The sequence below is a fragment of the Schistocerca cancellata genome, chromosome 1, assembly GCF_023864275.1.
Source record: "Schistocerca cancellata isolate TAMUIC-IGC-003103 chromosome 1, iqSchCanc2.1, whole genome shotgun sequence".
Classification (NCBI taxonomy): domain Eukaryota; kingdom Metazoa; phylum Arthropoda; class Insecta; order Orthoptera; family Acrididae; genus Schistocerca; species Schistocerca cancellata.
This window is the reverse complement of record NC_064626.1, coordinates 134567393-134589108: the sequence shown is the minus strand read 5'-3', so window position 1 is coordinate 134589108 and position 21716 is coordinate 134567393. Positions and strand designations below refer to the sequence as shown.

General features: G+C 43.6%; 1 pseudogene; it reads right to left on the bottom strand.

Annotated features, from left to right (window-relative positions):
- Positions 1–19618: 19618 nt before the first annotated feature.
- Positions 19619–19735, bottom strand: LOC126097733 (5S ribosomal RNA; annotated as a pseudogene).
- Positions 19736–21716: the final 1981 nt, after the last annotated feature.

Below are 21716 nucleotides of genomic sequence, written 5' to 3'. Positions count from 1 at the left end.
GCCATGACCCACCAACCACTCTCAGAGATCTACAGTGAATCGCTGTTGAGGAGTGGGACGATCTCGACCAACAGTGCCTTGATGAACTTGTGGATAGTATGCCACGACGAATATAGGCATGCATCAATGGAAGATGACGTGCTACTGGGTATTAGAAGTACCGGTGTGTACATCAATCTGGACCACCACATCTGAAGGTCTCGCTGTATGGTACTACATGCAATGTGTGATTTTCATGAGCAATAAAAAGGGCGGAAATAGTGTTTATCTCTATTTCAATTTTCTGTACAGGTTCCGGAACTCTCGGAACTGAGGTGATTCAAACCTTTTCTTTATGTGTGTAGATTACATCCGCCGCATATACTGAAACTTATTCCACTTTCTGCGTCACGCATCAGCTAAGCTTTAATGTTATGCTTTGGGCTGAACGTAAGCAATAAATGTTACACTATGCATCATCTTCTTCGTCTTCTTCTTTTCCTATTGCGTTTACTCCGTACATACAAGGTGTCGGCATGGTTATTACCGTATTCGGCATTGTTAATGCCGGATGGCCTAATGGCCTACCTATCGGGACTCAGCTCCTCCCAGCGAGGGCGAAATTTGTGTACGCCAAGTGCCTACGTGTAGAGTTATCCACGTGAAAGTCTGCGAATGTTTTCTAAATGTTTGCGAATCGAGTAACTGAGGAGGGATGTCGGTAGTAGACCGCTATCTTCTGGTTGGATGCGGGAGACTGCTTGAAAACCACAACTAGCCTCGCCGGCACACTGGCATTCGTCATTAATCCGCCGCGTGGACTCGATCCGGGCCTCCCGTTCCTTCCCGAATCGCGAAAGCACCTATCCGGGCGGGTAGTGGCAGCCCGCGCATAGAACGGAACTGCCTCGTCCGGCTGCTGATGGTCTCTGACCAGGGGTGCGGGATGACGCGGAATGTTGCAGGGAGTGCATTAACTGTTCTCGGACGGCAGGCTCAGATGTGAAGGGATCTGCTTGATCGTTAACACGGCGATACCCCCTTCTGATGGTCAGACGTCGTCGCTCGGAATATTGACGACTAGTATGCCAGATCTGACGTTCCAATGCCCTCCATGTTCGGACCACTGTCTACATCTACATAGATACTCCGGAGGCCACCGTACGGTGCGTGGCAGAGGGTACCCTGTACCACTACTAGTCCCTTCCTTTCCTGTTCCACTCGCAAATAGAGCGAGGGAAAAACGACAGTCTATATGCCTCCGTATGAGCCCTAATTTCTCTTATCTTCGTGGTCGTTACGTAGACATTTCAGGTTACCGTTTGTTGACAGTTTCTCTGACACTACAGTACCCAGTCACTATTCTCTCGAATTAACCACCCAGGTAACATCTATTACAAATTATCAATTGCCTTTCGCAGTATTAGTAAGCATTGGAATTACAGATAAAGCTGAATTAATATTTATTGTGGTTTCGTGAGACATGCCTGCCCCCCCCCCCCTTTCCCCCTCCTAGTTCCTGGGTTGGTGGCGGTAGAATCGTTCGGCAGTCAGCTTCAAATGCCGTTTCTCTATATTTTCTCAATGATGTTTCTGGAAAAGAATCCCTCCAGGGATTCCCATTTGAGTTCCCGAAGCATCTCCGTAACAGATATGTGTTGTTCGAAGCTACCGGTAACAAATCTAGCAGCCCACCTCCGAACTGCTTCGATGTCTTCCTTCAATCCGACGTGGTACAGATCCGAAGTGGTATGGATCCCAAGCACTCGAGACGTACTCAAGAACAGGCCGCACCAGCGTTCTATATGCGATCTTCTTTACAAGTAAACCAGTTTTCCTTAAAATTCTCCCAGTAAATCGAAGTCGACCATTCACCTTCCCTAACACAGTTCTCACATGCTCTTTCCACCTCATCTCGCTTGGCAACGTTAAGCCCAGATATTCGAACGACTTGACTGTGTCAGACAGGACACTAGTAGTAATTTCAACGCGCAGCTCATGGTCTCGCGGTCGCGTTCTCGCTTCCCGAGCACGGTGTCCTGGGTTCGATTCACGGCGGGGTCAGGGATTTTCACCTGCCTCGAGATGACAGGTGTTCGTCTTGTTCTCATCATTTGATCATCAATCCTGAAAGTGGCGAGACTAGACTGAGCAAATGCTGGGAATTTGTACGGGCGCTGATAGCCGCGCAGTTGAGGGCCCCACAAACCAAATATCATCATCGTCATCATCATCGAACATTACAGGTTTGATCTTCCTACTCATCCCTATTGACTTACATTTTCCCACAATTAGGACTACCTGCCATTCATTACAAAAACTGGAAATTTTGTCTAAGTTGTATCTTCCTACAGTCACTGAATTTCGACACCTTACCATACACCATGGCGCCATCATCAAACAACAGCAGATTGTTGCCCACCCTGCCGGGGAAATCATTTATGTAGACAGAGAACAACAGCGGGCCTATCACACCTCCCGGAGGCACTCCTGACGATTCCCTTTTCTCTCATACATCCGAATACCCTAGAAATCTCGATGACGCACCATTCTACTGGCCGATTAAATGGAGACCCACATGATACCTCTTTCAAACTCGGTCAGGCTCTGATAACGCTCTTTGACATGAGCATGTGGGATCTCAGTGCTCTTCACAGGACTGATCAAACAGCTGTGTTGTTCAAGCCCTTTATATAGTCTACTAGCGCTCATAACAACACTAAACGCGAACTGTATTAATACCGTTCTACCTGTCACAGGAAATTGCATTTGCAAACATTTGGCTATTTGCGATGAGTGTACCTGTACGAAGCTGCAGTGACATTCGTCTGTGTATTCTAGGTGCTTCGCATTTGCTGTCAGGCAGTGTACTTCAGTATCGTTTCTACAGGGTTTTTACGTAAGAAAATGTAACACGACATAGAGAATGCTTTACTGAACAATTTCAGGAAGGGAACCTAGGGTCGGAGAAGCCAGATTAAGGACATATGGAAGTAAACTCGTCCACCGCTTTGTCTAGCATTACTGTGTTTTCCAGCTCATTTACAGTTAACATGAGTACAAGTTAACACATACTGTACTGTTTATTTACTTGTAAATTCTTTATTTCCTGCAAGGAATCGATGATGACGAGCCTGATTACTAGGAAATGTGAATGGCCACATGAGGTTCGTGCAGAGTGTTCTACCTCATTTATTGGAGAACGCATCCTTGGCTGTTCTTGGGAGGATGTGGACGCAACGTGACGGTGCACCGCCCCAGTTCAGCCTGGATGTCCGCAACCATATCAGTGCTGTATTTCCTGGTCGCTGGATTGGATGGGGAGGTCCTATGCCATGTCCTGCGAGGTCACCTGATCTGAATCACCTGAATAATTTCCTGTGGGGATATCTAAAGTTACTTGTGTGTGAGGCCCCAGTGGATTCGGAGATGGAGTTGTGGCTGCCTGTGATGTGATACGAAACACGGAGGCGATATTTGTCTCTGTGGATCAGAATCTTGTTCGCCACTGTCGTGCTTGCACTAAGCTTGACAGCCGTCTGTTTCAGCACATTTTGTAAAGTACAGTGCAAATCGTACGTCCATTGTGTCAATGATGGTATTTGAAGTTAACTGTAACCAATGTAAATAAAAAAGTACGCAGTAATGTCATTTTATCCTCCGACCCCAGGTTCCCTACCTCAAATTGTTCAGTGGAACATCCTCTGTGTCCCGTTAAATATTTGCACGCTCTTACGATAACACCATGTATAAGCGATTTAAAATAAAGATAAGTTAAAGTAATACACATGAGTTATTCACAATAACGAACGACAGCTGTCAAGAATAAATTGATAACGACTAAAATTGCGTTCTTATATCTATTCTCCGAATAGAGTATACCTGCAATACGATGGACAACTGAAAACGTAGCAACAAGATCAAGGAAACTAAATATCATGTGTGTCACGCATGCGCAGCCGGGCCACACAAAAATGCGCTTATATTGCTGGCCCTGCAGTCGTGTTCTATGCTGATGACAGCTACATGGTCTGGAGATATTTCAGCGTGCCAATGATACACTATGTGATCAAAAATATCCGGACACCTGGCTGAAAATGACTTACAAGTTCGTGGCACCCTCCATCAATAATGCTGTATTGAATATGTTGTTTGCCCACCATTAGCCTTAATGACAGCTTCCATTCTCGCAAGCATAAGTTCAACCATGTGCTAAAAGGTTTCTTTGGGTATGGCAACCCATTCTCCACGCAGTGCTGCACTGAGGGGAGGTATCGGTGTCGGTCGGTGAGCCCTGGTACAAAGACGTCGTTCCAAAACATCTCAAAGCTATTCTATAGGACTCAGCTCGATCGTAATGAAAGATGCAATCGCCATCCCCGAATTCCTCTTCAACAGTGGGAAGAAAGGAAGTGCTTAAAAGATCAGCCTAGGCCTGTGCTGTGATAGCGCCACGCAAAACAACAAGGGGAGCGAGCCCCCTTCATGAAAAACACGACCACATAATAACCCCACTACCTCCGAATTTTATTGTTGGCACTACACACACTGGCAGGTGACGTTCACCAGGCTTTCGCCATTTCCACACCCTGCCATCGGACAGCCATATTGTGTACTTTGATTCCTCACTCCATACTACATTTCTCCAATCGTCAAATGTTTTCGCTCCTTACACGAAGCGAGGCGTCGTTTGGCATTTGCCGGCGTGATGTGTGGCTGATGAACCGCCACTCGAGCATTAAATCCAATTTTTATCACCTCCAGCCTGACTGTCACAGTACTTGCAGTGCATTCTGAGGCAGTTTGGAATTCCTGTGTGATGGCCTGGATAGATGTCTTCCTATTACAAATCACGACCCTCTTCAACTGTCGGCGGTCTCCGTCAGTCACTAGACGAGATCGGCCTGTAGACCTTTGTGCTGTACGTGTCCTCTCACGTTACCACTTCACTATCACATCGAATACAGTGGACCTAGGGATGTTAAGGAGTGTGGAAATCTCACGTACAGACGTATGGAACAATTGACCCCCAATCACTTGACCACGTCGACGTCTGTCAGTTGCGCAAAATGACCGTATTCTGGTCTCTCTCGGACTGCTGAGGTCGCTGATACTAAGTAAACGGCAGTTGGTGGCAGCACAGTGCACCTAATATAAGAAACGTATGTTTTTGTGTGTGTCAGGATACTTTTGATGACATAGTGTAGCTACATGATATGGCGATATTTAAGTCGCATGATACGACGAATTATTCGTTTCGCTGCATCAACAGAAGCGTTCTCGGTGAAATGTAACACAAATATTTTACTAAGATAATCGCGAGTGCGTGATTTGTGAGCCCAGGTGTCGACTGTTTAAATAACGATAAATTCTGTACATCTAGAACTCATTCCACAAAGCACGAGAAGACTATTATACCAAAGATTTCTCTTCTTTTACAGAAAAGAGAGTAGCTGATGTGTTATTTAACTGGCTACCTCAGCATAGAGTGCTCCTATTTATGCTTGCAAACAACATAATGGGTAAAGAAAATTGAGGATCCATTAGATGAGGCTCAGTTTCGCTTTAGAGAATGTAAAGGCATCAAAGAGTCAGTTCTGACGATGCGTTTGGTAATGGAAGCACAACTGAAGAAACTCAAATCCCTTTCACAGGATTTGTCGACCTACAACAAGCGTTCGACAATATAAAATTATCTTATAGTGCTCAAAAGTCTTACAGTAATAGGTGTCAACTACAGGGAAAGGCGGGAACTCTACAATATTTACAGGGTGTTTCAAAAATGACCGGTATATTTGAAACGGCAATAAAAACTAAACGAGCAGCGATAGAAATACACCGTTTGTTGCAATATCCTTGGGACAACAGTACATTTTCAGGCGGACAAACTTTCGAAATTACAGTAGTTACAATTTTCAACAACAGATGGCGCTGCAAGTGATGTGAAAGATATAGAAGACAACGCAGTCTGTGGGTGCGCCATTCTGTACGTCGTCTTTCTGCTGTGAGCGTGTGGTGTTCACAACGTGCAAGTGTGCTGTAGACAACATGGTTTATTCCTTAGAACAGAGGATTTTTCTGGTGTTGGAATTCCACCGCCTAGAACACAGTGTTGTTGCAACAAGACGAAGTTTTCAACGGAGGTTTAATGTAACCAAAGGACCGAAAAGCGATACAATAAAGGATTTATTTGAAAAATTTCAACGGACTGGGAACGTGACGGATGAACGTGCTGGAAAGGTAGGGCGACCGTGTACGGCAACCACAGAGGGCAACGTGCAGCTAGTGCAGCAGGTGATCCAACAGCGGCCTCGGGTTTCCGTTTGCCGTGTTGCAGCTGCGGTTCAAATGACGCCAACGTCCACGTATCGTCTCATGTGCCAGAGTTTACACCTCTATCCATACAAAATTCAAACGCGGCAACCCCTCAGCGCCACTACCATTGCTGCACGAGAGACATTCGCTAACGATATAGTGCACAGGATTGATGACAGCGATATGCATGTGGGTAGCATTTGGTTTACTGCTTATTTTTACCTGGACGGCTTCGTCAATAAACAGAACTGGCGCATATGGGGAACCGAAAAGCCCCATGTTGCAGTCCCATCGTCCCTGCATCCTCAAAAAGTACTGGTCTGGGCCGCCATTTCTTCCAAAGGAATCATTGGAGCATTTTTCAGATCCGAAACGATTACTGCATCACGCTATCTGGACATTCTTCGCGAATTTGTGGCGGTACAAACTGCCTTAGACGACACTGCGAACACCTCGTGGTTTATGCAAGATGGTGCCCAGCCACATCGCACGGCCGACGTCTTTAATTTCCTGAATGAATATTTCGATGATCGTGTGATTGCTTTGGGCTATCCGAAACATACAGGACGCGGCGTGGATTGGCCTCCCTATTCGCCAGACATGAACCCCTGTGACTTCTTTCTGTGGGGACACTTGAAAGACCAGGTGTACCGCTAGAATCCAGAAACAATTGAACAGCTGAAGCAGTACATCTCATCTGCATGTGAAGCCATTCCGCCAGACACGTTGTCAAAGGTTTCGGGTAATTTCATTCAGAGACTACGCCATATTATTGCTACGCATGGTGGATATGTGGAAAATATCGTACAATAGAGTTTCCCAGACCGCAGCGCCATCTGTTGTTGAAAATTGTAACTACTGTAATTTCGAAAGTTTGTTTGCCTGAAACTGTACTGTTGTCCCAAGCATATTGCAACAAACGGTGTATTTCTATCGCTGCTCGTTTAGTTTTTATTGCCGTTTCAAATATACCGGTCATTTTTGAAACACCCTGTACAAGACTGAAGGGTAAGCACAAGACTGAAAGACTAAGAAAAGAGTTCTCGCATTGTAAATGGTAAAAGAAATTTAGTGTTCAATTTATAGACTAAGAAAGCAATCACGAAAATAAAAGAAAGACTCAGGAGGATGACTAAAATTCATGGTGGAAGGATATCAGTGATACGCATAGCTGATCACGTTGCTATCCTCACTGAAATGTTAGGAAGAACTATAGCTCCTCTTGAATGAAAGGAACAGTCTAATGAACAGAGGCTGTGGGATGGGAGTAAACCAAAAGAAGACGAAAGTAATGAGGAATCATAGGAAACAGATTAGCGATAAATTTAAAATCAAGATCCCTCACCACAATGTAAACGAAGTAGAGGACTTTCTGCTCTCTTGTAGGCAGAACTACGCTAGACGGACGAGACGGGGAGGATATAAGAAGCAGACTACCACATTAAAAAAAGGGCCTTCTCTGCTAATGGAAGTCTACTAGTAACAAACACTGGACTTAAATTGAGGAAGAAGTATCTGAGGATGTACGTATATGGAGAACTGCATTGCATGGTACGGAATCGTAAACTGTGAGAAAACCAGAACAAAAGCATTCGAAGGATGTGGTGCTGTAGAAGAATGTGGAAAGTCAGATGGACTCGTTAGGTAAGAAATGAGGAAAAGATTGAGACGAAAATCAGAGAGGACGATGGGACATGTGTTGAGATATCCAGGAATAACTTCCATGATACTAGAGGGAATTGTAGAGGAGAAAAATACTAGGAGGAGACAGGGATTGGACTGTATACAAAAAAATAATTCAGTACGTTGATTGCAAGTGCTCTCTGACTGAATAGGTTGGCACAAGAGGAGAATTCGTGGGGGATCGCTTCAAAGCAGTCAAAAGACTGAAGATCCAAAGAAAATTTTTTTCTAGAAAACTGCACTATTCAGTCCCAGAACCTTAAATAAATGACAATGAATGCATGGTAGAAAGTAGCAGGAGACAGGAATCAAACAGATGATCCACACATCGGAAGCTAGCGATTATAATCCCTACACCATTATCGAAGCAGCACAGGACACTGCATAATCGAGAGAGACGTAGAGAGATAATGAGATAGAAAAATAATGTAGCTTTGATAGACGGAGAGAGAGAGAAAGAGAAAAAGGGAGAACAAGAGAGAGACATCATTGTGTTATGATTTGCGCGTGATGTAGGCAACCATTCTTGCAGCGAAGCCATTCCGGCTGCATCTCGAAAAGGGTTTACAGCTTTACTCTGACAGCCACCACCGTTTCTCTACAGTCACCCCTTATACGAGTATTAGTGTTCATTGGGAAAATACTGCGAAAGTGATCTATGAAATATGTCTATGAATTAAGAAGTTTAAATCCCTCTAGAACACCAAGCTCCTCGAAAGACTCCCCACGGGAGACCGTGAAGTTCTCTGGCCAATGCTTGGATTATCTGGATCGTTCATGATGACAACTCACCCATCGGTTAAAATGTTGCACAGGTTAGCCACGACTATCTATGACCTACTGCTCATGATATATGTTAGGGAAGACTCAAAAACCGTTCCTTAGCCAACAAAGTAATCGTCATCGCTGATAATCATACATTTCCAAATACTTTTATCTCTCATGTAGTTTCTTATGGATAATGCTAGTATAGCAGCAGCTGGAAGTTAGAGGACCATTGCGTGCAATAAACACACCTTGCGTAATAGTATATGAGGGCCACGGCTAAATTTTCGGGGCCTTCCGCTTTTCTGTGTGTGTTGCTTCGGGTCATTCTACAATGCATTTTCGGAATAAATCAAGTGAAAGTGACATATGTAAGTAATATAGAATTATTTTTTTCTGAAAAAGCATTAGAAGTATTGTTACTTATGTGTGTTGTGTTCAAGGTTTTTCATGCTAGTCTGAACGCTCGTACATCGCCACCCGAAACACAGTTCTACACCTACATCTACATCTCATCCATACTCCGCAAGTCACCTGACGGTGTGTGGCGGAGAGTGCGTTGAGTACCTCTATCGGTTCTCCCTTCTATTACAGTCTCGTATTGTTCGTGGAAAGAAAGATTGTCGGTATGCCTCTGTGTGGGCTCTAATCTCTCTGATTTTATCCTCATGGTCTCTTCGCGAGAAGGACAATGCACGACCGCATGTTGCAGGTTCTGTACGGGCCTTTCTGGATACAGAAAATGTTCGACTGCTGCCCTGGTCAGCACATTCTCCAGATCTCTCACCAATTGGAAACGTCTGGTCAATGGTGGCCGAGCAACTGGCACGTCACAATACGCCAGTCACTACTTTTGATGAACTGTGGTATCGTGTTGAAGCTGCATGGGCAGCTGTACCTGTACACGCCATCCAACCTCTGTTTGACTCAATGCCCAGGCGTATCAAGGCCGTTATTACGGCCAGAGGTGGTTGTTCTGGGTACGCATTTCTCAGGATTTATGCAGCCAAATTGCGTGAAAACGTAATCACATGTCAGTTCTGGTATAATATATTTGTCCAATAAATTCCCGGTTATCATCTGCATTTTTTCTTGGTGTAGCAATTTTAATGGCCTGTAGTGTAATTAAAAACCATCTTCTGTACACCATGAAGTGCTTTAGAAATAATTTATTTGCCAAAACCGGTTTTCGTGTTTATAACCCATCATCAGTGGCACTTGATACTGGGGAACAAACAACTTTATGTGCACCGATTTCTACAAAATGCAAACTGTACACATCTATATAGTTATATAAGTCTACTTACATTATGAATTTCTATGGCAATGACATGCTTGTCAGTTAATGCAGCAGGATCTGGAAGATGTTAGCCGTGACTATTACTGCCGTAAAATTTTAGGCAGTGCAATTCTTGATAATGTTTGACATAACTGTGATATAGAGGAAACATGTAATTGACAGGTCAAGGAGTATACATTATCTGTCTTTTGTTATTTCTGAGTCCATATTTACATATTTCTGTGACATGCAATCATATAATTATGTAAATTACAATTTTTGACAATTAACATGTGAAGATAGATTAAATAAAAGGCACAAGATTGCAAAATAATCCAACAAATTACGCCAAATTAGAAAATTTTACGTGCAAGTCATAGACTCCAAACCAAAATTACTCGGTTAAAACTTTGTTGAAATTTTGTTTACAAATCTTATTCTGTAACTCTGTTTGTTCATTAAGTATTTCTCTGGTTGTTTTGTCATATGGATGTATGTTTCAGTTTCAGCTAGCACTCCGTCTTCAGGCTATAAATGGCCCATCGGGACCATCCGACCGCCGTGTCATCCTGAGATGAGGATGTGGATAGGAGGTTCAAAAATGGCTCTGAGCAGTATGGGACTTAACATCTGTGGTCATCAGTCCCCTAGAACTACTTAATCCTAAGTAACCTAAGGACATCACACACATCGGCCGACCGGGGTGGCCGAGCGGTTCTAGGCGCTACAGTCTGGAACCGCGTGACCGCTACGGTCGCAGGTTCGAATCCTGCATCGGGCATGGTTGTGTGTAATGTCCTTAGGTTAGTTAGGTTTAATTAGTTCTACGTTCTAGGGGACTGATGACCTTAGAAGTTAAGTCCCATAGTGCTCAGAGCCATTTTTTTTTAACATCACACACGTCCATGCTCGAGGCAGGATTAGAACCTGCGACCGTAGCGGTTGCGCGCTTCCAGACTGAAGCGCCTAGAACCGCTCGATCACACTGGCTGGTGCGGATAGGAGGGACGTGTGGTCAGCACACCGCTCTCCTGGTCGTTACTATGGTTTTCTTTGACCGGAGCCGCTACTATTCGGATGAGTAGCTCTTCAGTTTACATCACGTGGCTTAGTGCACAACGAAAAATGGCAACAGCACATGGCGACGCGGATGGACACCCATCCAAGTGCGGGCCACACCCGATAGCGCTTAACTTCAGTGATCTGACGGGAACCGGTGTATCCACTGCGGCAAGGCAGTTGCCAGTTCTATGTAGAATATTTAATAATCTGCCTTTTCCTGGTTTTTGACAACGGTGATGCTTTTGTTTTGTCATTAGGAGAATTCTTGTGTTCTCTTAAATGAGTACTTAATGCTGAGGATTCGCTTCACTAACATTGTTATCTCCTCTCAATCTCGTTCTGAAGTTTCTCTATGTTTGCCCACCATAAAATTCATCACATTCATTACATGTTATTTTACACACCCCTGACGTATCGTATAATTGGCTTTTACTGATACTGTATATAAGACGTGATCTTTCTTTGTTCTATATCCTAAAGCAGATTTGCGGTCTAGGTCTTCGAAACATGACTTATTTTGTCGAAAATATGGTAACGTTAAAAACTTATCTTATTCTACTTGCTTGTTCTTTTCTAATCAGTCTGATGTCTACTCTTACTATATCCTTTGTGTTTTTAATGTATAATTTCATAACCAGTTTTCAGTCATAGCCATTGTAAAATGCTGCCTTCTCCAGAGCATGTAATTCAGCATTGATACCTTTTAAACGAGGCGAGTATTAATGCTGAATTGGGCAAAATACATGAAAGTCGGAAGGTGCGAGATCCTGGTTGTAGGATGGATGAGGAAGAACAGTCCAATGAAGTTTTGTGAGTCCCTCTATGGTGTGCACATTGTGTGAGGCCTTGCGTTGTCATGGAGAAGGAGGAATTCGTTTGCATATTTGTGGCGACGAGCACGCTGAATTCGTTTTTTCAATTTCTTGAGGGTAGCACAACACACCTCAGAATTGAACACTGCACCATGAGGGAGGACATCAAAGAGAATAACCCTACGGGGTCCCAGACAGCAGTCGCTATGATTTTAACGAATGTGGGTGCGGCTTTGAATATTTTCTTCGGAGGAGAGGTGGTGTGGTGTCATTCTAAAAATTGCCGTTGTGTTTCCGGCTCGAAATGGTGAACCCACGTTTCATGGCCTCCGACGATGTTGGACAAAAAATTATCACATCAACTTCGTAACAGGCAAGCGATTGCGCACGTGTGGTCCTTCGTTGCCCTCTATCGTGTTCTGTTACGCAGCGAAGAACCCAGTGGTCACACAATATGTCAGCACTACCTACAGACAGGTTGAGCTCTGCAGCGAGATGTTCGATTTTATCCGCCGATCGCCTCGTTTGAGAGTGTCCGAACGTTCCAACATTGCCGGAGTCACAGCTCCATGCTGCTGGCGGCCACGGAGGAGATCTGACAGGTTTGTGCGACATTGTTGCTATGAAGACAGATGCCTAGCACAGCGATTCACCTTGCTTTTGTTCACTGTCAAGTCTCCATAGACATTCTGCAAAGCGCCTATGTATATCTGTGATGCTCTGGTTTTCCGCTAAAAAAACACAGTGACAGCTCTTTGATTGGAACGCGCACCGCCACAGATAGTATTTTGATGCCTACATATAGCGCGGCAAAGTAACGAAACTTCATGAAGCTGCATGGGCTGAAACGGGAATATTCCACAATCTCCCTCATCAAATTCCGCATTTTTTCAAGCGAAATTGGCTGAGAAAAAAGTGTGTTGTATTGATTACTAAACGCCCCTGGTTTAGTACGACTTTCAAAATGGTATGAACATACAAAGGTTCAGTGATTGCAGGTAGCGAATGTTACCGACACTACCAAGCGATTTGGCAAAGGTCGCCATCCGCCCTATGTGGCTGATGTCAGTTTATTTTAGCATTATTGAACACGGGTTTATGATAACGTTTTATGACCTATTCGCAAACCGAGAATCCTCTCTGTAGAAATGAACGTGGCTGCGGCAACGAGACTTTTTGTGACACTGTAATATGGAGTTAAAAAAGTATACATTTTTATCTCTCTTTCCAGCTGACATATTTAACACTTCACGAATTATATGTATGCATCTGTTATACCGACGAGGAAGGAAATACGTAATTCTAAGTACATACATTGGAAAAAGTGCGAAGTGGACATCATATTTGTCAAACTTTGTGCTGACGTTCTCTCATAACGGCTATTAGATTATCAAACTTTCATTCAAGTCAATATCAACGTCAGTACGAGTATGACTGCCACAGGGACGAATAAATTCTTGCATTGTTTGTGAGATGGAAGTAAACAGCCTCCAAATGTCATTTTGATGAATTTATTACCATATCTAAAAGTGTAAACTGCAGAGTGGGATCCTGCGTTATCATGTTGGAATATGTCGCTTCGTACTATAGTCATGAAACTACGACATCGGTGTTTACCATTGTTACGACATCGCGGAAAACATTCAACATATTTTCAACAATCAGTCCAGTTGTCAAACCTCACAACTCCTAACACCATGATTCCAGGAGCTGGAGAGTCACAGGTTTAGAGAATCACTGCGTCCCATGTACATTCACCAAGTGGTCTTCAAAGACGTTGGCTTATATTTGACGGTCACAAACACAAGGGGAACTCACCGCTGAACGCTGCAGAATGTAACTCTGTGCACCTGTTGATTCAGGCTCGACATCATGCGACTCTCTGTTGTCTGCGATGTGGTGCGGGCGGTAAACAGCGCATGGCAGCTCGACACCTCAGCTAAGCATGCCTGTAACCACTAACGTCTCGGGGTGTATTTATTCTGAAAGAAAACATGCCTTCCTTCTTGGTACACTGTACGGTGTAAGTCCTTCACGTCAGTACTCGTTCTATATTAGTTGCACTGTCTATCTGTATGGTGCTCCCGTGTCTCTAATAGCAATAAACTGCCATTTCTCAGAGTCTGAAATATGGCGATTTGCCTGCAGAGGTAGTCATGCTTGACAGTATCTCTCGCCGGCACAGCAAGAGGGTGGGCCGAAAATGCATTTTTATTGCACCGAGAACCAGAGGACCCGACGTGGAGCAGCGACTGACAAGCAGAAGTCAGATGGTGTACGGCCAAGAACGAGAAGCCTTCTCCAAGCTGGTACATCCAGGAGAAGTCTATGGGGCATCATAACGGCCAACGCGGGGCGTAGCCACTGTGCGGACACAAACAAGCGGATGGAGCAGCTGGTATCCTTACCTGGACCAGAAGAGTGCAATTTCAGTGGACATGGAGATGTGTGGCATGGCCATTGTGTAAACGCAAACATACTGGTGGTTGCTATCTTTACATGGGCTAGAAGAGGACGATTCCAGTGGAGGTAATGACATGGGATGTGGCCATTGCGTGGGCACAAACAACACAGTGGAATTGTTGGTATCTTTAGCCAGGCGAGGAGAGAAGGAATCCTGTGAAGATGGAGAAAGTGGCTTCTGCATCTTAAGAGGGGGCTACCTACTTGTTTTAGTAGCCCAAGTCTACATCCGATACACTGAACTGTGCATAGTACAAGTCTTGCACTAAATGTACTGGTTAACAAGCATTATTACACATGGATTGAACGTGGTTATAGACCGAGTTGTTATGATTTTCGTGTAATAGCACGTCGGGCGTTCGAATGTGTTCTCTAAAGGCGGAATGCATTTTGATTTAGTTAATTAGCGTCGTGCGCTTTGCTGATTAGTACTGGGTGGTTACAATTAAAGTACAACTACTCACGGAGGTCCAGTGTGGGTTTTAATTATCGTGTGGCAGCAAAACTTGGCAGATATGTTAATGCATTAATGCGGATTCCATTTACGCTGGAAAATATTACTTCCAATTTTGGGCCACCAGGTGTTAGTATGGCGCTGTACGACATCTCGCCGATGTCTCCGGCTCATATTGAACGAAATGTGTAAGCGCCAGTTAATAATAAAATCAATATTCCGCCTTTATCGCTCGTTTGACCTGCCCGAGTTCCATTCCTAATCCATTACATATGGAAATATTTCTGTATGCCTTTGGGGCATTCACAGCGTCACATTTGCATCTGGTGGCCAAAACTGGAACTAAGATTTTTTCCAGCGTAATGAGTTCTGCACTGACGCATTAAATATTTTCTATGTTTCGCGGCCATAATTATAGCCCACACTGGATCTCTGTGAGCAGCTGCACATTAATTGTAACCACCTGGTACATTTTGTTATAAGGAATGTAATCGTATGTTCTTACGCTCTGGGTATGACTGATTTGGTTATGTCATTCGTATAAGTTAGCTTGTTATTTTGCTTTGTAAAAATGATTCACTTATATTTTTTATCGGACAGAAGACTGTCTCAGTATATATGGCTGTGCATTCCTGAAGATAGTTGGTAGTAGCTTAGTGATAGGAGTAATGGTAGACCTCCGTTTCGCTAAGTGCGCTGTTAGCAACCTTAACTGAAATATGTCTCAGTGCCCTACAGTTAATTGCAGAGGTCATGTTCATTTTCCATTCCCAAACAGCATAGTGAACGCATTATTGTGGCCAAGATAGACACGAAGCCCACACCTACTACAGTAGTACAAGTTTATATGCCAACTAGCTCTGCAGATGACGAAGAAATTGAATAAATGTATGATGATATAAAAGAAATTATTCAGATAGTGAAGTGAGACGAAAATTTAATAGTCATGGGTGACTGGAATTCGAGTGTAGGAAAATGGAGAGAAGGAAACGTAGTAGGTGAATATGGATTGGGGCTAAGAAATGAAAGAGGAAGCCGCCTGGTAGAATTTTGCACAGAGCACAACTTAATTATAGCTAACACTTGGTTTAAGAATCATGTTAGAAGGTTGTATACATGGAAGAACCCTGGAGATACTAAAAGGTATCAGATAGATTATATAATGGTAAGACAGAGATTTAGGAACCAGGTTTTAAATTGTAAGACATTTCCAGGGGCAGATGTGGACTCTGACCACAATCTATTGGTTCTGACCTGTAGATTAAAACTGAAGAAACTGCAAAAAGGTGGGAATTTAAGGAGATGGGACCTGGATAAACTGAAAGACCCAGAGGTTGTACAGAGTTTTGGGAGAGCATAAGGGAACAATTGACAGGAATGGGGGAAAGAAATACAGTAGAAGAAGAATGGGTAGCTTTGAGGGATGAAGTAGTGAAGGCAGCAGAGGATCAAGTAGGTAAAAAGACCAGGGCTCTTAGAAATCCTTGGCTAACAGAAGAAATATTGAATTTAATTGATGAAAGGAGAAAATATAAAAATGCAGTTAATGAAGCAGGCAAAAAGGAATACAAACGTCTCAAAAATGAGATCGACAGGAAGTGCAAAATGGCTAAGCAGGGATGGCTAGAGGACAAATGTAAGGATGTAGAGGCTTATTTCACTAGTGGTAAGATAGATACTGCCTACAGGAAAATTAAAGAGACCTTTGGAGATAAGAGAACCACTTGTATGAACATCAAGAGCTCAGATGGAAACCCAGTTCTAAGCAAAGAAGGGAAAGCAGAGAGGTGGAAGGAGTATATAGAGGGTCTATACAAGGGCGATATACTTGAGGACAATATTATGGAAATGGAAGAGGATGTAGATGAAGATGAAATGGGAGATATGATACTGCGTGAAGAGTTTGACAGAGCACTGAAAGACCTGAGACGAAACAAGGCCCCCGGAGTAGATAACATTCCATTGGAACTACTGACGGCCTTGGGAGAGCCAGTCCTGACAAAACTCTACCATCTGGTGAGCAAGATGTATGATACAGGCGAAATACCCTCAGACTTCAAGAAGAATATAATAATTCCAATCCCAAAGAAAGCAGGTGTTGACAGATGTGAAAATTACCGAACTATCAGTTTAATAAGCCACAGCTGCAAAATACTAACACGAATTCTGTACAGACGAATGGAAAAACTAGTAGAAGCCGACCTCGGGGAAGATCAGTTTGGATTCCGTAGAAATACTGGAACACGTTAGGCAATACTGACTTTACGACTTATGCTAGAAGAAAGATTAAGGAAAGGCAAACCTACATTTCTAGCATTTGTAGACTTAGAGAAAGCTTTTGACAATGTTGAATGGAATACTGTCTTTCAAATTCTAAAGGTTGCAGGGGTAAAATACAGGGAGCGAAAGCCTATTTACAATTTGTACAGAAACCAGATGGCAGTTATAAGAGTCGAGGGATATGAAAGGGAAGCAGTGGTTGGGAAGGGAGTAAGACAGGGTTGTAGCCTCTCCCTGATGTTATTCAATCTGTATATCGAGCAAGCAGTAAAGGAAACAAAAGAAAAATTCGGAGTAGGTATTAAAATCCATGGAGAAGAAATAAAAACCTTGAGGTTTGCCGATGATATTGTAATTCTGTCAGAGACAGCAAAGAACCTGGAAGTGCAGTTGACCGGAATGGACAGTGTCTTGAAAGGAGGATATAAGATGAACATCAACAAAAGCAAAACGAGGATAATGGAATGTAGTCGAATTAAGTCGGGTGACGCTGAGGGAATTAGATTAGGAAATGAGACACTTAAAGTAGTAAAGGAGTTTTGCTATTTGGGGAGCAAAATAACTGATGATGGTCGAAGTAGAGAGGATATAAAATGTAGACTGGCAAAGGCAAGGAAAGCGTTTCTGAAGAACAGAAATTTGTTAACATCGAGTATAGATTTAAGTGTCAGGAAGTCATTTCTGAAAGTATTTGTATGGAGTGTAGCCGTGTATGGAAGTGAAACATGGACGGTAAATAGTTTGGACAAGAAGAGAATAGAAGCTTTCGAAATGTGGTGCTACAGAAGAATGCTGAAGATTAGATGGGTAGATCACATAACTAATGAGGAAGTATTGAATAGGATTGGGGAGAAGAGAAGTTTGTGGCACAACTTGGCCAGAAGAAGGGATCGGTTAGTAGGACATGTTCTGAGGCATCAAGGGATCACCAATTTAGTATTGGAGGGCAGCGTGGAGGGTAAAAATCATAGAGGGAGACCAAGAGATGAATACACTAAGCGGATTCAGAAGGATGTAGGTTGCAGTAGGTACTGGGAGATGAAGAAGCTTGCACAGGATAGAGTAGCATGGAGAGCTGCATCAAACCAGTCTCAGGACTGAAGACCACAACAACAGCAACATGTCGTCAGAGGTCATATGCTGTAATTATACGGTTCTGTCACATCAGTTTGACATCCGCCAACGTCGACGTCAATGTGCAATAACCACTTACAGCCGGTAGGTGGCAGCACTGGTGGTAGAGGTATACAGAGCGTGTCAGAGGGACGGAGAAACAGTGCAGTCGTTGTTGTAACGCAGAAACAGAACGATGTATTCTAACGTCCAAGAGGGGATGGCCATTGTCTTTCGGAATAAGGGTGTAAGCGTTTTCGGGACAGATAAGTTTGTAAACTGTTCGCGTCACGCCATGGTTAAAGTGTACAGCGCATGGCAAAACGGCGCTATCCAAAACTGCCGCCGAGGCAACTCTGGTGAATCACGGGCCATAGATACAGGGTGACAATTACTGAAATATATGAAATAAAATAGTCATAACCTCTGAGTGGTTTGCGTTAGGACGCTCAAACCGCACGATTGGCCGCGGCACATGATGGGAATTAGTATGCGCATGCGCACGCACCCTGTTGTCAGCGCACGTTCCTTTGGATGGGTTCGTCAATAAGCAAAACTGGCGCGTTTGGGGGACTCAGAATCCGCATTTCGCGATCGAGAAGTCTCTTCACCCTCAACAGGTGACTGTGTGGTGCACAGTGTCCAATTACGGAATAGCCGGTACGATATTGCTTGATGGCACAGTGACTAGGCTTTCCTTTTCGTGAATTTCTACTGAGGAAATATAGAGAACCAGCATTTGAGGCTGACTGCAGTACAATTTTACTGCCGCCAACTTACATTTCGCGGAAAGACCACAAAGATAAGAGAGATTAGGGCTCGTACAGAGGCATATAGGCAGTCATTTTTCCTTCGTTCTGTTTGGGAGTGGAACAGGGAGAGAAGATGCTAGTCGTGGTACGAGGTACCCTCCGCCACGCACCGTATGGTGGATTGTGGAGTATGTATGTAGATGTAGACTATCGATCGGTACGTGAAGGTTTTGGAAGGTGATTTCATTCCCATTATCCAAAGTAACCCTGATTTCGACAATATGTGGTTCATGCAAGACGGAGCTCGACACCATCGAAGCAGGAGTGTGATGTCCTGGAGGAGCACTTTGGGGACCGCATTCTTGATCTGAGGTACTCACTGGCCACTGGCATGGGCTTCGATTGGCCACCATATTCTCCGGATGTGAACAAATGCGACTCCTTTTTTTAAGACAAAAAGCACTCCGTCTTCAAGCCACAAGTGGCCTACCGGGACCATCCGACCGCCGTGTCATCCTCAGGTGAGGATGCGGATAGGAGGGGCGTGTGGTCAGCACACCGCTCTCCCGGTCGTTATGATGGTTTTCTTTGACCGGAACCGCTACTATTCGGTCGCGTAGCTGCTCAATTGGCATCACGAGGCTGAGTGCACCCCGAAAAATGGCAACAGCACATGGCGGCTGGATGGTCACCCATCCAAGTGCCGGCCATGCCCGACAGCGCTTAACTTCGGCGATCGCACGGGAACCGGTGTATCCACTGCGGCAAGGCCGTTGCCTTGTGCAGCAATAAACCAAAATCATTGCTCAGTTGAAAACAGCTATTCAGGAGGTCATCAACACTTCATCAGATCGCGCAGAATTTCGCGATTTGTCTGCGCCACATCATCGCCAGTGATGACAGGCATATCGAACATGTCATAACCTAAATCCGATTGAGTGTAGCGACGTTTACATGTTGAATAAAGTGTGTGCGCGACATTCGTTGTAACTAATTTTTTTTTCATACAGTTCAATAATTGTCAACCTGTAACAGGGGTGAGCGACGGCTGCAGAGGTGTGCACTGTAGCATATAAGTACAGCTGTTGAGCTACTGACGCCCAGATGAACAAAGGAACTACCAACAATGTCTCCTCAACGCTGTTCAGGTCCTTGGTTCATGCACCCACGCTAGTTACTGCTCATCGGTGACGATGACTGGAATTTGCAAGTCAATACCACAACAGAATGTCCGCTGAGTGGTGACAGATGGCCTTATCAGATGAATCACGTTTTATGCTCCATTGGACAGATGGCCCTAGGTGTGTACGGCGTGAAACTCCTGAAATCAAACACCATGCCCAGAGCATTATGACCTGGGGAATGTTTTCGTGAAATTCCCTGAGTGGTCTCGTCATTATGGAAAGCTCAATGGATCAAGACATGTATGCTCAATTCTTGAGGACCATGGCCACCTGTACATCCAATTTGTTTTTCCTCGAGACGAAGGATCTCCCAGCGAGACAATATAACGTGTCACACAGCTCTTAGTGAATATGCGTTATTAAAAGATTACCAGTATCAGTTTACCACCAAACTGCTCGAATTTAAGGCCAATAGAAAATCTGTGGGAAGACCTCGATCGGGTTTTTCGCGCCATGGACATTCAACGGAGAAACCTAGCGCAGCTGGTCACCGCACTAGGTGGGCTTCACATCCCTGTCGGCGTCTTCCAGAAGTCCATCATCTTGCACGTCTGGCGATACAAAATATGAATGTTGAGGTTTTCGACAGGTGGTGACATTAATGTGACTGGATAGTGTACTATCGTAATTTCCTGATTATGTGTACCGTGAGAAAGTTGATGTTAAATCTGTTTCACTGAATTCTGTTCCATTGTGTTGAAGACATCTTTACTTTGAAAATTGTTTATTTGACAACACAAACGTTGTCAAGCCACAATCAGTAAAACAATAAAATTCTTAAAAGGTAACATTACTGGTTTAGACGTACTGAGTCGTGATTTTCAAATGTAATCAAAACTTAGAAAGCTGCACTAATAATTGAAACCACGATTCTTTCAAATATTGCCAAAAATACTCTAGAACCAGTAAATTGAAGCAAAGGCAGCAGAAACGGGTCACAGGAGGTGATGACAATTTTTTGGTTGATCAGTTGTTTCAGTTTACTGTTTTAGTGTATCTTTTGTAATATTTGAAGCAAGTATGGTTACAGTTATAAATGCAGTTTTCCAGGTTTGTCAATACATTTGAAAATGACGACTCAGTGCGTCGAAACTAGTAATGTAACCTTTTTCAAATTTTTTTCAAAATTTTATACATTGCTGCACGTTCAGAGACCGATTCTAGTTTACAATTACAAGAAATAAGCCCTCGGTCACTATTTTTAGACTTAATTAACCTGCTATCGACACTACTAGGAGTGCCCTCATTAGAATTGAAAACGACTAAAGTGGCCTATAACATAGTCACAGAGTTATAGGGTAAGACATTTTTATATAAAGAGTGTAAGTACTGATTAACAGTAAAAGACAAAAGCAGTACCTACATGTCACATATAAAGTAACTAACACGCCAAAATGGCTTTAGTCACAAAATATTTAAGATAGAATAAATGAAGCGAGGCACTATGGAGTGCCCATACCAGTACGGCCACAGGATACAACGGATTCTATCTTAAATATTTTGTTAATTACTTTATATGTGACATGTAAGTACTGCTTATGTCTTTTACCTTTAATCAGTACTTATACTCTTTAT